The following is a 17459-nucleotide window of genomic DNA, read 5'->3' as shown; positions in this document are numbered from 1 at the left end:
TGCATGACAGGATTTCATAAATTAAATCAACTCTTAATTCTATTTCTTCTCCAAGTCAAATAAAAAATTCTCCATCAAAAGAGTCTGCTCAACTTGTAAAACAGTATAGAGAACTGAAAGAGAACTACTGTTTGGTCATCACCCCAAGTTTAGTCAAATTTTGTACTGGAGATTCAGCTGTGCTTCAGCCTCGTATTGAACACACTCTAGGCTGGCAGTGACGGGAATGAGACTGCACTTGCTGCCACATCCCGCCAAACCCCAGTGCTGTGCTTTGTGGTCAGACTAAGGCCAGGGCTGCAATCGTTGGTTAGAAAGTGTCTCAGAGTTACGGCTGCCTGTTCCGCTAAATCTCATTTCATCCTACTGATGGATGGATGGACAGATGGCTGCTTGGTGAAAGCAGCATTATCAGGAGCTTCTATGGAGCCTCTGAATGATGGATAGCCCTCTTTCTACTTTCTCCAAACCACCATCGATCCAAGCCATATTTCAGCGGTCAGAAGCCCAGTAATATTAAGACACACAATCAGGTTAAGTTACTTGCAGTGTAAACCTCTAGAACAGAAATTCTAACACCTCTGCTTTGCTGTCATGAACTAGACTGGAAATGTTACAGTCCATTCTTTCTAGCTGCTAATTCAATGAATTCCAACAGCTCAAAGCCCAAAGGGAACAGCTGGGTTCCATTCCTAGGAGCACTTGAAAAGCTAGTTGCCTGCCAAATTTTTTACTAGCCAGTTCTGTGAAATGAACTCTGCCATAGTAGTGAGCAGGTCTGTGAATATGTGCATGCAGTGGAGTGTGATGCTATTAGAAGCATACAAACCACGTAGAGTTTGTCAATGATATAATCACTAACCTCAAATGCGTGGAGCATTGGATATACCAAGTAGACATGCCTATCAACACCAGGGAGGGTGATTAAAACCAGACAGATTAAAATTTTGTCTTTTGCACATAATCCTAAAATACTGTTTCTATCTAGTTTGCCTGGCTGGCTTCTACTCTCCTGTGTACATATGCATTCGTAAGTACTAATCCTTGCCTGTGTTTACAAGCACTCTTCTGCATCCATCTGTCTAGACACTCATCTCAGCTTGTTTATTCGGACTACATGCCCTCTTTGTTCCTTCCATGTTATCTTCTCAGACACATACAACTGGACTCTGTATCAAAGCTTTTTCCACTCATGTGGTTGAAGAAAATGGACTCTGACTCCAGCTCTGTGATATATTCCTAGAACCCACATGCCCTTTTTTTCTAAGTCCACACACCCCCAAACGACATCTCCTCTAAATGCTTCACTATCAACTGTACCCTAAATCAGGTTGGCCTGGCTTGACTGACTTGTTGCCACTCTCAGCCATTGTTCAGATGTTTGTATTTGTTTGTGGGGTTAGAAAAATGTCTCAGTGGAGTAGCAACTATCGTTCTTGCCGTAATGGCAGTTTACCTTTATACTTTAATATTTATGTCTTAACAATACCTATATCTCTGTTCCTAGGAAAAGAGAAGAGAAGAGAAGAGAAGAGAAGAGAAGGGAAGGGAAGAGAAGAGAAGAGAAGAGAAGAGAGAAAGAAAGAAAGAAAGAAAGAAAGAAAGAAAGAAAGAAAGAAAGAAAGAAAGAAAGAAAGAAAGAAAGAAAGAAAGAGGAAAGCAAGCAAGCAAGCAAAAGGAATCATGCATTATTTTAACAAGATATTACTTAATTATAATGTCTTATGAAGAATAACACAGCCTTTCACATAAACATTAAAGAATTTTTATAGAATCTTAGAGTTACATTATTGAAAGAGACTGTATAGGTCAGAATTTAACATCCTAATTTTTCAAATAAGGAAACAGGATCTGAAGTTGTAATGTGCATAGTTAGATAGATACTAAGTAGCAAAGCAAGACTGGAACCTAGCTTTCAATTATAAGCGTTGGGCTCATTTTATTATATTTTTCAGACACTCCTTTTTCATCCTTAGGATTTCAGAGGGAGTAAGAGTAATAAAGGTTGAATGTCATTTGTGTGTGTGTGCCTGTGTGTTTTGGGGATGGATGGTGGCCACAAATAATTTAAGTTTGACCACTCTGACTATTGTACTTCTCATCAAAGTTGCCAATGCGTCATCTGAGAGTTGCTCACTATCCTAGAGAACAAAATTCAGTGAATCCCTGACAGCGAGAAATCTCAACTCCTCTCTTCACCCTTCTCTATGTACTTGTCCCAGTCCTATCTAGAAGGTTGAAAAGAAAAAAGCAGAAAGATATCTAATGCAAGTAGAATCAGAAAGCAAGAGGCTCCATAAGTTAAATTAAATGGATAGAGAAGCAATGTGTCCTCTTCATTTCCAAGGACACCACACTCCGGTCAAATACAGAGTACAAGTTGACTGACTGGACTTCACCCTCTGGTGGCCAAAATGTGTCACTGCTACACTTCCGGACTGCCAAACTACCCCCATACACACCTCTATAACCTTACAGCTAGCTGGAAAAGACCTTAGAAAAACATGTCGTATAACCTCCTCGTTTTAAAAGTGAGGAAGATGGTTGAGGAATTTAAGACTTAACAGCTATTTGAGTGGGAACAAACCAGAACCCAGATCTCCCATCAACTAACCTACTAGTTTTATTGCCATCATAGCTGCCTTAACCAGTTTTCCAGCAAGTATATATACTCAGGATATACTTACTAGCTGAGTAAAGTTTCATCAGAAAGTTAATTGTGCCACAAAAATAATCACATAATACATACCAAAACCAAATAGATCATCCATACTAATGCGCATCTCCATTGGTATAAATGATCACTATGATTTTCCATCCCATTCCCACAAAAATGTCCTCATACACCAGACAAGAACTCTGCTACAACTATTCTTAGCACTAGATAAAACATTTCTCCTAGGAATTCCAAAAAAGGCACCTCCTCAGAAAAAATAACTGGTGCTAGGTGAATAAGGAACGACAATTCTTTAAACCCTTATTTTATTTCTATATACTCCCTAAGTTCATTTTAAAAAGCTGTTTTATTTGCATTAACCAACTACATTTTAGAATAATCAATTTTTTTGCAAGGATATCTCAAATCAACACAAAGATCCCTTCCTTTCACTAAAAAAGTCTTTTTATAGAGTCTCTGTGTGATTAAGAAAGCTCTATTAAACAACAGATTAAGCAAGAGAACAAGGACATATTTTTCAAAATCTGCTGCTATGAACCATGTCTAATTATGTTTTCTGTTCCATTAAGGTTTAGGCACTACAAGCAAAAGTGGAAGCAGTGGTAGAGTAATACCAATAGCAGTAGCAGAGAAGAAGAAAGAAAAAAATAACCAGCAACCATTCAATGAGTGCTTACACTATGACAGGGACTGTGCTAAATACTTTATGTATATTTTCTCACTTGATTCCAACTATAATACTACGAGGTAGCCATTATTGTCTCAATTTTACAGATGAGAAATCTGAAGCTTGCATAACTTAAGATCACACAGCTTTCAAGTGTTGGTTAGGATGTGAAAGCCCCTGCATTTAACCACTACACTAGACTGCCTGATACTCCGTAGGATGATCTCCAACAATCACCTATTCATGTCATAAATATTCACAATTTGTTTAGAATTGGTATAAATGCAAAGCAATCAAAGAGAGTTCAAAAACTGCTGCAGTAAAACAAGAAAACCAACTAGGATAAGAATGAAAGAACTTTAATGCTTTCATAGTATGACTATTTCCAATAACCTTCCAGACTTAAAAGTGCTGACAATAATAATTCACTATTGTCTTTGAAACTTCCTCATTCACCTTGCGTCACCCTCAAAGCCATATGGTGAAGAACCTCACCAGGTGTCAGGAGAGGAACTCCCTTTCTTCTATTCCCCTTAAGAATAATCTCTATACTTCTTCCTACCAACTCCCCCAACCATTTAAAAACATTATCCTTCTCTACATACTCCCCTGTCTCTAGAGGCACATGTGAACATGGGAACAATGACCAGTAAAACTGATAACACGGTTCCAAGACTGGAGGAAGCTTCAAAGCAGAATGTAGAGTGCACTTTCAAATCTGAATCTAAAAAGACACTTGTACATCAAATACCTACTGCAGATGGTATTTTCAGATGTAACCTTAAAGACAATATAATAATTATAGTATTTTAATATTAGTTTGCTTCAGACATTTATAGCCTTTGCCTCCGTGCATGTAACTGAACAAAGAATATAGCTTGCATAACTGGAAGAAACATTTCATGAAAAATCTGAGCATTAAGACAATGAAAGATACAGGGTAGATGATTCCAGTAGGATCTTGAGGGCCCCAAAATACGTAAACAAACCATGGCATGAGAAGGTTTTTCTCACAAGATAACACAATTCATACTCCCAACTTACTTTACACTCCACTGGCTATAGTCGCCATGCATCGGCACCAACTGATTTCACGCTTTATAGGCTGGGAAACAGTCCACAGCTTAGTCTCTTTCACACTCCACTGATGTGGTAACCCCATGGTTCACCAACTTAACTGTTCCAAGTTTAATGTTAGCATCTATTATTGACCACCTCAAAAGGTACTCAGATCAAAGCTTTAATATAACTGAACAATAGCAGTATAATATATAATAGGAAGGCAAAGAGAAAAGTCGGCTTTCTACTCTGTATATACCTGGTGGTAGGGAGGAAAGAGAAGAACTCCCTCCTAAAATTTCTTTCCCTCACCACACATCTGGAGGTTGGCCTGTGTTTCTAGACTTATTTGAAATTAGTTCCTCTCCTGAGTCTATCTTGGGTTGCACTGATATCCTATAGTTTGATAATAAAAGAATTGAAACAAATAAGATTTTTCAGGGCTATGCCTCAAACCTGGCATGCATTAAACTTGATCTTTTTTCCCCTTTAGGATTCACAAACTAAAGCTAATAAACCACTGAGTAAATTTTCAAAATAGAGGCCACTAATCTTAATCTAAGTGTCTTATATATATTATCTCATTTGCTCCCAACTACACACTAAGAGGTAGCTGTTATCTCAATTTTACAGATGAGAAATCTGAAGCTTAAGTTATTTAAGATTACACAGCTTCTAAGCGTTGGTTAGGATTTCAAAGTCCCTGCACTTAACTACTACAGTAGACTAGAATACATGCCTTCTTGAAAAAAAAAAAAAACACTAAAGTACAATAGTAACTAAAGAGAATAATTATAAAGGAGGTGGAGTCCACATGTTACAGATATAGTTACAACTCTGTAACTATCTCCTCCCTCTTTGTAGCTATGCTAGCAAGTGTGAAGGCCAAATGTGGCTGATAAGAAACCAAGACACCAAAAGAAGCAAAGTTACACTTTAAAGCAGGCAAAGAAAATAGATTATTAATAAATAAGAGCTTTTCTTATATGCAGATTAAAATTCTACTGATTAGAGTTTCAAGAATAACAAATAATTACATTGGAATACAATAATATCTTCAGAGAACTGCTCCTTTAAGGACCAGAAAGCCTGTACTGAATGCAACAAGACACTTTCAAAGTAGAACAATCTACTGAACAAACATGACTCAGGTACCAAACTGTATTCTAATCTATTATTCTTATGATACAAAAAGCAAGATAAATGTTAAAGATTGGTACAAAGCTAACAACAGGTATTGGCTTTTTCTTGCAGCCAAACAAATATTTAAGTGCACATACTGTACCAAAATCTATGCTGGGGCAGTGGAGGTTATAAACTAGGACCACAGGTAAGAACATGGTCTAAACCACATGAATAATGTAGCCTCCCATTTAAGTTGTCTCTAACTAACTAGGAAGACAAGAAATTTTTTTATAGTTGTTTTAAGGTAATACATAATTGCCAAATAAAGAGAAAAGCTGTAAATGATTAAAAACTCAGAGGAGAAAGCTATTACTGAGGGCCTGGAATCATTGAAGAAGATATCATAAAGCAGGGGGAACTGGAACTAGGCCTTTAGAAGCCGGTATGTAGACTCAGAACTGAAGGGAGATATTTCAAGTAGAAGGAATAGCCTGAATAATAAATACGAAGAGGCAATAAATCAAAAAGCATTAATTTGGACACAGATATAGAAACTACTAGAGCCAAAAGTTCAATATAGGAAAGTGTAGAATATTCTACCAGAAAGAGTATTTTCAGCCTGGAGGGCCTTCAACACTAGGTTTAGACACTCATTACCCCAGACAAAGGAGAGTCAAGTCTAGATCCTACACACAATTCCTGAGAAATGGCACTTCTACTGTGTCTCTAAGTCTCCATACCTTCCCTCACACCATTTGCCCTTTCATTTACCTTGGCATTTTTTTAATATGTATCATCAGCGCAGAGGTGACAAGACAGCATGCAATCTTAACACTGGCACCTGTCTTATGTTTGCTTAACCAAATGGTATCAATGAGCAAGCAGTAATATTTACTGTTTACTTTAAAAATCAGAAACAAGATCAACAGGAGGGATGGACTCCAAAACAATGTGGCCCAAGTCTAATCCCTTATTTAGAAAAAAACATTACAGCTAGGGGGGCAATCAAATACACTTACTTTGTATAACCATTCTCATAATCAGAGAAAGAACTAAACCAAAGCTTGCCCCACATTAAATTCTCCACAATCCAAATATTATCCAGAAAGTCATGCCTTCATACCTGATGAAGACTGCTACAGCTGGCTTTTTTTGAAACAAACAGCTGGTACTCTATGTATATGTGCATAAAATAGAATAAATAAATAACAGGATATACATTTGTCTGAGGTAAAGGCCCTGTCATTTTGGATCTAGATATGGTAACTGGCCTTACTACCATTATAATAGTTCCTGCAAAACATAAGACCCATCCCCACTACCTTGACTTCTGTAGTTTCATTTCCTAGCACAAAGTGGTATTTCTACTCTTTCCAAAAATTTTAAATCGGTCAATCCCTACTCTTTCATCAATAGAACATCTAACCTTACAGTTCTGATGACAGAATGAAACAATAACACTCGAAAGGAAAAATGAGACCCACTATTTCCACCCCACCAAAACCAACTCCAGCTGTTTATTTCACAGCCATATCAGCAGAGCTAACAAGAATAGTTTCCATTCAAACTGCCCACAGAACCTGAGTTACTCTGCTCTTCTCTCATTTCTTCCCCTCCCCAACTCCTCTGTAACTTACACACAACCACCTCACTCTGTTGTCCATCTTCCCCAACTGCTGCCCAACAATTCACAGGCTGTCACAGATTGTCAGCATTGTGTTTGGGGACTTGAGAAGTACCCCTGTGGGACAGCACAGTGTGTTATTACAGCATTTTCCCGGACACAATGTCACTCTTTATAGCCAGTTGCAAATTAGTTTCTTCTTAAAAAAAAAAAAATACTCCTAATAAGACAGGTACAAGGAGATTTTAAATAACCAAGATTAAAACTCACTTTGGTGTGCTCTGAGATCTGGGTCGTTTCAGAGTCATGCACAATGAAATCCCATGCCTTGACTCACACAAGCCATGCACATCATCTAGGAACGTCTGAAGTCAGCTTTCTGATGCTAACAAAAGCAAAGAGACTACCAAAAAATAAATACATATCAAAAGAGAATCTTCCTTCTACTTTTTTCTGTGCCTATGGCTCCTCATCCTTAAATTCTATTTGATAGTACTTTAAGTTCAGCTCTTAACATCAACATTTACTTCTCACTATGTCTTTCTGTGCAAAACCATTTAAAAGAAAATTCTGAAAATCACCAGTATCATTTCATTATAGTTTCCATCCAATTTTTTGCCATGTGCTTCAGCAGCACACAAGTACAATTACCTTCTGACAGCTGCTGTGACCTGACCCTCTTGTTACCACTAAAGGCTTCACCCTAAATATCAGCTTCCCAGTTGCCACTGGCTACACATGAGTGTCAGAAGCTGGAACAGACTGAAAATGTCATCACAGGATGTGGGAAAGAAAACCTCTCACAACATAACAGGTCATATCAACTTTCTAAGACTTCTTAGGAAAAAAAACTAATTAAAAATAATCACCTACAGAGGAACAGGTCAAGATGGCGGAGTAGTAGGACGCTCATGGCTCACCCTCTCCCACAGATACACCAAGACCCACATCCACGACCCACTCAGCCAAGCAGAGCACCTGCGGAACTCCAGCAGAACACTGTCCTCTACAAAAGACAAAAGACGCCAAAAATCTGGTAGGAGAAAGGAAAAAAAGAAAGACAAAAAGGCAAAACAGTGCGGGATGGGTCCCACAGGGAGAGAGTGGCAAAGGAGGACTGGCGCTCTTCGCTGGGTCTCCCACCTCCAACGGAGAGGCCAGCTGGACGGAGGGGGAGCCTCTGAGGCTCAGATCTGTACGGAGCAGCCCTTGACCAACAGAACTAAGTTAAATGGGCACAGAGGGTCCCTGCGTCACCCAGCCCGAGACCAGAGCCGGGAGCTGGGGGCCGCGACAGGCTGCCCGAGCAGGGCGGAAGATGGAGACGGCTGCCCGGGGGACTGCAGGGTGCTGCGCAATGTGGATGAGCGGGTGCACAGGGCAGAACAACCTGGGCCCTCCATAAAACAGCATGGCTGATGTGCCCTGGGGGGAAGGGTGCATACCCTCATCTCTGAAAACCCACGGAAGGTTTTCTGCGAGGAGAGGTGGGGCTCAGGCGCAGCCGCCAGATCCTTCAGCGGGTGACACCCAGGTGGGGGAGGGGGCGAAACGAGTCCACGCCTGGGGGCTCCGCAGCCACCTCAAAGGCCAGACAGTGACTTATTTGCAGCCCCAGTCAGATAGGATCCTTCCACCCCGGTGCCTCACAAAGTTTGCGCCGCCAGGACAAACAAGGAGCTGAGTTTGGGCATGGAGCAGGGGCGGGGCTGTTCCGCGGTCTTCCCAGGGGCCGCCTGCGGACCACCGACCTGGGGCAGAGCACGCTGCGGCGCAGAGCCGGGGAGCGACCGGCACCAGGAGACGGCGGGTGGCCCCCTGCCTTTCCAGCAGGAACTCTGTGCTGGGAGGGGGCGCGATCTGCTAGCCGACAGGCATTGGGAGCAGCATAGATGAGGGTGCCAACGGAGGGCCTCTGGAAACAGCAAGCTGAGTTCACAAAACACGCTGAAGACAGAAAGACTTCTCATTATGAGCACACAGTCTTCAGGAGAACACTCCCTCCCCACCCTTTTTTTTCTTTTTTTACTGTTTTTACCATTGTATTTTCTATTACCTTTTTAATTTTCACTTTTTAAACAATTATATATCCTCCCAGTTTTAATCCCTTTTAAATTTTTCTTTTAAAATAATATTATTATTTTAAAAAACCCACGTCATGTCATTTTTATCTCTTGGTTTTGATCTCCTGTTATGGATTATACACAGGTTTCAAATATATTTTTTTCCTCTTTTCTCCTTTTTTAAAGGTTTTTAAGAGACATCTCAACCTGATTGCTATTCTGCTTCAACTTGATCTTCAGTTATTCAATATACACTGTTTTCAAACCTTTTTTCCTCCCCTTTTTCAAAATTCTCTTTATCATATCTTTATCTGTTCTATTTTTTATTACCTTTTTAATTTCTACTTTCTAAACAACTGTATATGCTTCTAGTTTTAATTCCTTTTCAAATTTTTCTTTCTAAACAATTACATATGCTTCTAGTTTTAATTCCTTTTTAAATTTTTCTTTTAAAGTAGTTACATTATTATTTTTTTTTAAAAACCCACCTGATTTCATTTTCATTTCTTTTGGTTTTGATCTCCTGTTATTGACTATAAATAGGTTTCAAATATCGTTTTTTCATCTTTTTTCCTTTTTTTTTTTTAAGGGTTTTTAAAAAAGACGTCTCAGCTTAAATACTAGTCTGATTCAAACTGCTCTTCTATAATTGATTATACACTGTTTTCAAACCTTTTTTTCTCCCTCCTTTTAAAATTCTCTTTCTCCCTCCTTTTTTTTTTTTAAGTTTTATTCCTACATAGGCATTAGATAGATAAACAAATAAACTCCTTTAAGGACCACAACAGATAACTGATACTCCATAAGCCACAGTGCCAGAGAGATATCAGGAAGATGAAGAAGCAGAGAAACCATTCCCAATTAAAAGAACAAGAGAAATCCCCTGAAAGAACAATCAACAAAATAGACATTGATAGCCTACTAGATCAAGATTTCAAAAAAGGAGTGATCAAAGTATTGAAGGAACTAAAAGAGATATTGCTTAGAGATATAAAATATGTCAAAAATGAAATTGAATCTATAAAGAAAAGCCAAGTAAAATTGGTAAACTCACTGGCTGAGATGAGAACGGATCTAAAGGCTGTGCAAAGCAGACTAGATAATGCAGAGGAACGAATAAGTGACCTAGAAGACAAGACAACAGAAAGCACCCAATCAGAACAACTGCAAGATAAACAAATAAAAACAAATGAAAGCAACATAAGGGACCTATGGGATAATATAAAGCATGCCAATCTTCGCATAATAGGGATGAAGAAAGATCAAAGGGGATTGAAAAGGTATTGGAAGAAATCATGACTGAAAACTTCCCAAACTTAAAGAAGGAATCAGATATCCAAGTACAGGAAGTTCAAATGGTCCCAAACAGGAAGAACCCAAACAGACTCACACCAAGACATATCATAATCAAGATGGCCAGAGTCAAGGATAAACAAATGATCCTAAAGGCAGCAAGAGAAAAGCAAAGAGTGAGTTACAAGGGAACCCCTATAAGGCTCTCAGCTGATTTCTCTACACAAACACTACAGGCCAGAAGGGAGTGGCAAGATATATTCAAAGTCCTGAATGAAAAAAAAGATGCAGCCTAGGATACTTTATCCAGCAAGGCTATCCTTTAGGATAGAAGGAGAGATAAAGAATTTCACAGACAAGCAAAAACTACAAGAGTTTAGCAACACTAAACCCATGCTAAAAGAAATATTGACAGGTCTACTCTAAATAGAAAAGCAGCAGGATGCTACAGATATGAGAAACTCATAACTGGAAAGGTGATAACTCATGAATTACAAATAAAATAAACAGGAAATTGTAAAAGAAGATATCTAAATCATTAACAGTGGGAGAGGGGAGCAAAAAAATATGGAGTATTTTTTTCTTTCTTTTTAAAATTTTTTGTTTTCAGTAGGATGGGTTCGAGATATAGTAATGGGCTAACAGACTTACAGAAAAGGGTAACCACAAGCCAAGAACTTACAAGGGAGTCACAAAAACTAAATAAAATCCATGATAATACAAATGAAAATTACCAAACCACAAAAGGAAGAAGAAAGGAACAAAGAGGAAATACCAAATAAACTGCAAAGATAAGTTCAAAATGGCAATAAACACACATCTATCATTAATTACTGTAAATGTTAATGGACTAAATGCTCCAGTCAAAAGACATAGAGTGGCAGACTGGATAATAAAGCAAGAACCTTCAATATGCTGCATAAAAGAGACCCACTTTAGGGCGAAGGACACATATAGATTGAGAGTGAAAGGATGGAAAAGGATATTCCATGCAAATGGAAAATCCAAAAAAGCAGGCATTGCAGTACTGATTTCAGACAAAATAGACTTTAAAATAAAGGCCATAAAGAAAGATAAAGAATGACATTTTATACTGATTAAAGGAGTGATACAAGATGATGATATTACACTCGTTAATATATATGCACCCAATATAGGAGCACCTAAATACATAGAACAATTACTAACAGAGATAAAGGGGGATATTGATGGGAAGACAATCATAGTTGGAGATTTTAACACCGCATTATCACTAGACAGATCTTCCAGACAGAAAATAAATAAGGCAACAGAGAAACTAAATAATACAATAGAAAAATTAGATTTGGTGGATATTTTCAGAGCATTACACTCCCCAAAAATAGGATATACATTCTTTTCAAGTGCACATAGAACATTCTCTAGGATTGATCATGTACTTGGGCACAAAAGAAACCTCAACAATTTTAAGAAGATAGAAATTATCTCAAGCATCTTTATTGACCACAATGCCATGAAACCAGAAATCAACAACAGAGAAACAAAGGAGAAAAAAAGGAAAGCATGGAGATTAAACAATATGCTATTAAAAAACCAATGGGTCAATGAGGAAATCAAAGCTGAAATTAAAAAATACCTTGAGACAAATGAAAATGAAAGCACAACCACACAAAATTTATGGGACACAGCAAAGGCAGTGCTAAGAGGGACGCTTATAGCGATACAGGCCTTCCTCAAAAAAGAACAATCTCAGATAAACAATTTAACCCACCAGCTGAGAGAACTAGAAAAAGAACAAAAAACCCCTAAAGGCAGCAGAAGAAAGGAAATTATAAAGATCAGGGAGGGAGGAAATAAAATGGAGATTAAAAAAGCCAAAGAAAAAATAAATCAAACCAAAAGCTGGTTTTTTGAAAAAGTAAATAAAATCGACAAACCTCTGGCCAAACTCACAAAGAAGAAAAAAGAGCACAAATTAGCAAAATAAGAAAGGAAAATGGAGAAAGTACAACAAATAAAATAGAAATACGGAATATCATACGAAGAGTATTATGAAAAACTATATGGAACCAAACTGTATAACCTAGAGGAGATGGACAAGTTTCTGGAAACATACAGTCCACCAAGACTGAATCAAGAAGAAACTGACCACTTGAACAAACCGATCACTAGAAATGAAATTGAAATAGTAATAAAAAACCTCCCTACAAATAAAAGTCCAGGACCAGACAGCTTCACTGGGGAATTCTACCAAATATACAAAGAACTCATACCAGTCCTTCTCAAACTCTTCCAGAGGATTGAAAAGGAGGGAATACTCCCAAACTCATTCTATGAAGCCATCATCACCCTGATACCAAAACCAGGCAAAGACACTACAAAAAAAGAGAATTATAGGCCAATATCACTGCTGAACATAGACGCCAAAATCCTGACCAAAATATTAGCAAATAGAATCCAACAGCACATAAAAAAGATTATACATCATGACCAAGTGGGGTTCATCCCAGGGACACAAGGGTGGTTCAGCATACGCAAATCAATCACTGTAATACATCACATCAACAAGAGAAAGGACAAAAAGCACGTGATCATCTCAATAGATGCAGAAAAAGCATTTGATAAAATTCAACAGCCATTTATGATAAAAACTCTCACCAAAGTGGGTATAGAGGGAACATATCTCAATACAATAAAAGCTATATATGACAACCCTACAGCCAGCATAGTACTCAATGGTGAAAAACTCAAAAGCTTCCCACTAAAATCTGGGACAAGACAAGGATGCCCACTATCATCACTCCTCTTCAACATAGTCTTGGAAGTCCTAGCCACAGCAATCGGGCAAGAGAGAGAAATAAAAGGGATCCAAATTGGAAAAGAAGAGGTAAAAGTGTCACTATATGCCGACGACATGTTACTATATATAGAAAACCCTAAAAGGTCCACACAAAAACTACTAGAGCTGATCAAAGAATTCAGCAAGGTAGCAGGTTACAAGATTAACATTCAAAAATCAGTTGCATTCCTTTACACTAAAGATGAATCAACAGAAAAAGTAAAGAAACAATTCCCTTTAAAACAGCACCCAAAGTAATAAAATACATAGGAATAAATCTAATCAAGGAGGTGAAAGAATTATACACAGAAAACTATAAACCATTGATGAAGGAAATTAAAGAAGACTTTAAAAAGTGGAAAGATATCCCATGCTCTTGGATTAGAAGAATCAATATTGTTAAAATGGTCACACTGCCCAAGGCAATCTACAGATTTAATGCAATCCCTATCAAATTACCCAGGACATATTTCACAGAACTAGAACAAATCATAATAAAATTCATATGGAACCATCAAAGACCTAGAATTGCCAAAGCATTACTGAAGAGAAAGAAAGAGGCTAGAGGAATAACTCTCCCAGACTTCAGACAATACTATAGAGCTACAGTCATCAAGACAGCATGGTATTGGTACAAAAACAGACATACAGACCAATGGAACAGAATAGAGAGCCCAGAAATGAACCCACAAACTTTTGGTCAACTAATCTTCAACAAAGGAGGCAAGAATATACAACGGAATAAAGATAGTTTCTTCAGCAAATGGTGTTGGGAAAACTGGACAGCAGCAAGTAAAGCAATGAAGGTAGAACACTCCCTTACATCATACACAAAAATCAACTCAAAATCAATCAAAGACTTAAACATAAGACAAGATACAATAAACTTCCTAGAAGAAAATATAGGCAAAACATTATCTGACATACATCTCAAAAATATTCTCCTAGAACAGTCTACTCAAGCAATAGAAATAAAAGCAAGAATAAACAAATGGGACCTAATGAAACTTACAAGCTTCTGCACAGCAAACGAAACCAGAAGTAAAACAAAAAGACAACCTAAGGAATGGGAGAAAATTTTTGCAAATGAAATCAACAAAGGCTTGATCTCCATAATATATAAGCAGCTCATACAACTTAATAAGAAACAACCAAACAATCCAATCCAAAAATGGGCAAGAGACCTAAATAAGCAATTCTCCAAGGAAGACATACAAACGATCAATAGGAACATGAAAAAAATGCTCAGTATCACTAATTATCAGAGAAATGCAAATCAAAACTACAATGAGGTATCACCTCACACCAGTCAGAATGGCCATCATTCAAAAATCCACAAATGACAAATGCTGGAGAGGCTGTGGAGAAAAGGGAACCCTCCTACACTGCTGGTGGGAATGCAGTTTGGTGCAACCACTGTGGAAAACAGTATGGAGATTCCTCAAAAGACTAGGAATAGACTTACCAAAAGACCCAGGAATCCTGCTCCTAGGCATATATCCAGAAAGAACCCTACTTCAAAATGACACCTCCACCCCAGTGTTCACAGCAGCACTATTTACAATAGCCAAGACATGAAAACAGCCTAAATGTCCATCAACAGATGATTGGATAAAGAAGATGTGGTATATTTATACAATGGAATACTACTCAACCATAAAAACCAACAACATAACACCGTTTGCAGCAACATGGATGCTCCTGGAGAATGTCATTCTAAGTGAAGTAAGCCAGAAAGAGAAAGAAAAATACCATATGAGATTGCTCATATGTGGAATCTAAAACAAACAAACAAACAAAGCATAAATACAAAACAGAAACAGACTCATAGACATAGAATACAAACTTGTGGTTGCCAAGGGGGCGGAGGGTGGGAAGGGATAGATGGGATTTCAAAATTGTAGAATAGATAAACAAGATTATACTGCATAGCACAGGGAAATATACACAAGATCTTATGGCAGCTCACAGAGAAAAAAATGTGACAATGAATATATATATGTTCAAGTATAACTGAAAAATTGTGCTTTACACTGGAATTTGACACAACATTGTACAATAATTATAACTCAATAAAAAGCGTTTAAAAAAATCACCTATCGAGCAATATTTTTAAAATTAAAATCAGTTTCACTGGTTATCTAAATATTTTTCACTTCTAAGTCCTTTGGTAGCATTAGCCATTCTGCTTTACAATGCTTTACTGAGGATTTAACTGACCATCTATTCTTCCCAAATCAGTTCACCAAATCCCTACAACACTGCATCTTTGCTGCTCCTTACAGGAATTACAGGGAAGATAGAGTTTGACAGGAAGGGCATTAATTCTCAATTATTACAGTTGAAAGAGACTAAAAAGAACAAAGCTAGTAATCCAAATTTGAGAACTAATTCCAATACTTAACCAATCCTTGTTCTCTCCACAACAAAAAAGAAAATTAACAATGATAGTGAATGGATGCAAGAGAATCTTCAAAAGACCCTGAAAGTCCTTCAGGATACTGCCACTTTCAAACTTGTTTCATATGAGAGGTGCAAAATAAAATGACACTAAAAGAAACAGAATATAAGCAAACAAATAGAGTAAATAAACAATATTTCCAAATATGCATAAGTATAGTTAACCAACTTACCAAATAAGTGACATTTATTTTTTGAATAATAAAGCTCTATAACACGCAGACTGTGAGGCAAATGGTAAAAAAGTTCCCTTCTGAGAGACAGCAGCCTCACCTGGAAAATAATAATAAAAGTTATTTTTATAAAAAATTTTCTTTGACACCTGTCTGTGTACTTAACTTTCATCATCTCATTTCATGAATACTAAGAGTTTAGCACAGTGATTTACCATAGAAAGTAAAATGAAAGTAAATATACACAAACAAAAATACTTTTTAGAAGCTCAACAACAAAGTAGAATAAGGAAATGTCATTTTCCCTCGTTCTCAGTCCTCTGAGAACTAGTCTGAGGGGGCCGAAACACCTATTAACTGCCAACAAAAAAGAGAGAGACATAAGAAACAACACAAATGATCAAAACAAAAAAGATGTTCAGCTTCTAGTCATTACTATAGTTCTAACTCTTAGGATGGCATATGGTGGATGTTCAATAAGAATACGCCGAATGGATAGCTGGCTGGCTGAATAAAAAACAAACCTCATCCTCGATGCCTACTGAAAGGGCCTAGAAGCAAGGACACTGACACCCAGCAGCAATGTGGATGTCTAGAGCCCAGATCCTGGCTTGTAAAGTCATTCTATACTAAAAAGAATCAGAGCTCTTTGAAGGAATAACTCATTTCAGGACTCAGGCTGGGAAAGTCCAAGATAAGCCTAGAACAACTTATGGTAAAAAGTGCGGAAATGTGAGCAAGGCAAAAGGAGACAGGAATCAGCCTGAAGGGGGCTCCTTCTGGCCAAGTCAGGAACAGGGTCAAAATAATGATTAGGAACCATCATGAAAATGATTCAGGCAGAAATCACAAATGGATACTAAAACTAGCAAGTAAAAGTTCAAGGAGTAACAGGATATTTATAAAGTCCGAAAGTATTTTTTCAAAGATACCTCTAAATTACAAATGAAATGTGGATGTACTTAATCCCACTGAACCGCACACTTAAAAATGGTTAACATGATACATTTTATGTTATGCATATATTACCATCAAAAAAATTATAAAAGGAAAAAAATTATAATTTTACCCTGGAAAACCTGGCAGATACTACCTTAATGAAATGATCCAACATCACATTACTAATATTTCAACATCCTGTGCCCCTTGACATGATGCCATGGGAAGCATAATATAACTTCTGTGGTACTCCTGTTAGAAATGGATAACCTGAATCCAATCATGAGAAAACATCAGATAAAACCAACTTAGAGGCATCCTACAAAATAACTGGCCTGTATTCTTCAAGCATGCCAATGTCATGCAAAAACTGAGGAAATGCTCCAGATTAAAGGAAACTAAAGAGACGTGACAACTGAATACATTCCACGAGCTGGAATTTTCTTTTGCTATAAAAAAAAGTACATTTCTGGGACAATGGGTGGAATTTGAAAAAGTCTGTAGACTACATAATAATATTAAATCAATGTTAATTCCCAGATTTTGACAACTGTACTGTGC

The 17459-nt window shown here is 37.6% G+C and overlaps 1 protein-coding gene across 4 annotated transcripts in view; it reads right to left on the bottom strand.

Annotated features, from left to right (window-relative positions):
- Window positions 1–17459, bottom strand: part of R3HCC1L (R3H domain and coiled-coil containing 1 like) — an 80039-nt gene that overhangs the window by 49984 nt on the left and 12596 nt on the right. For 2 of the 4 annotated variants that reach the window (XM_010974403.3, XM_031461556.2), the window contains exon 2: window positions 15960–16059. The exons of 1 other annotated variant lie outside the window; for it this stretch is intronic. The gene's annotated coding sequence lies outside the window, so the exon portion shown is untranslated. Of the gene's footprint in view, window positions 1–10269; window positions 10341–15959; window positions 16060–17459 lie in introns of all 4 variants that reach the window. One more of the 4 variants, XM_064488318.1, reaches the window with a different exon arrangement.

The sequence above is a fragment of the Camelus dromedarius genome, chromosome 8 (assembly GCF_036321535.1).
Source record: "Camelus dromedarius isolate mCamDro1 chromosome 8, mCamDro1.pat, whole genome shotgun sequence".
Lineage (NCBI taxonomy): Eukaryota > Metazoa > Chordata > Mammalia > Artiodactyla > Camelidae > Camelus > Camelus dromedarius.
This window is presented reverse-complemented; position numbering and strand designations above follow the sequence as displayed.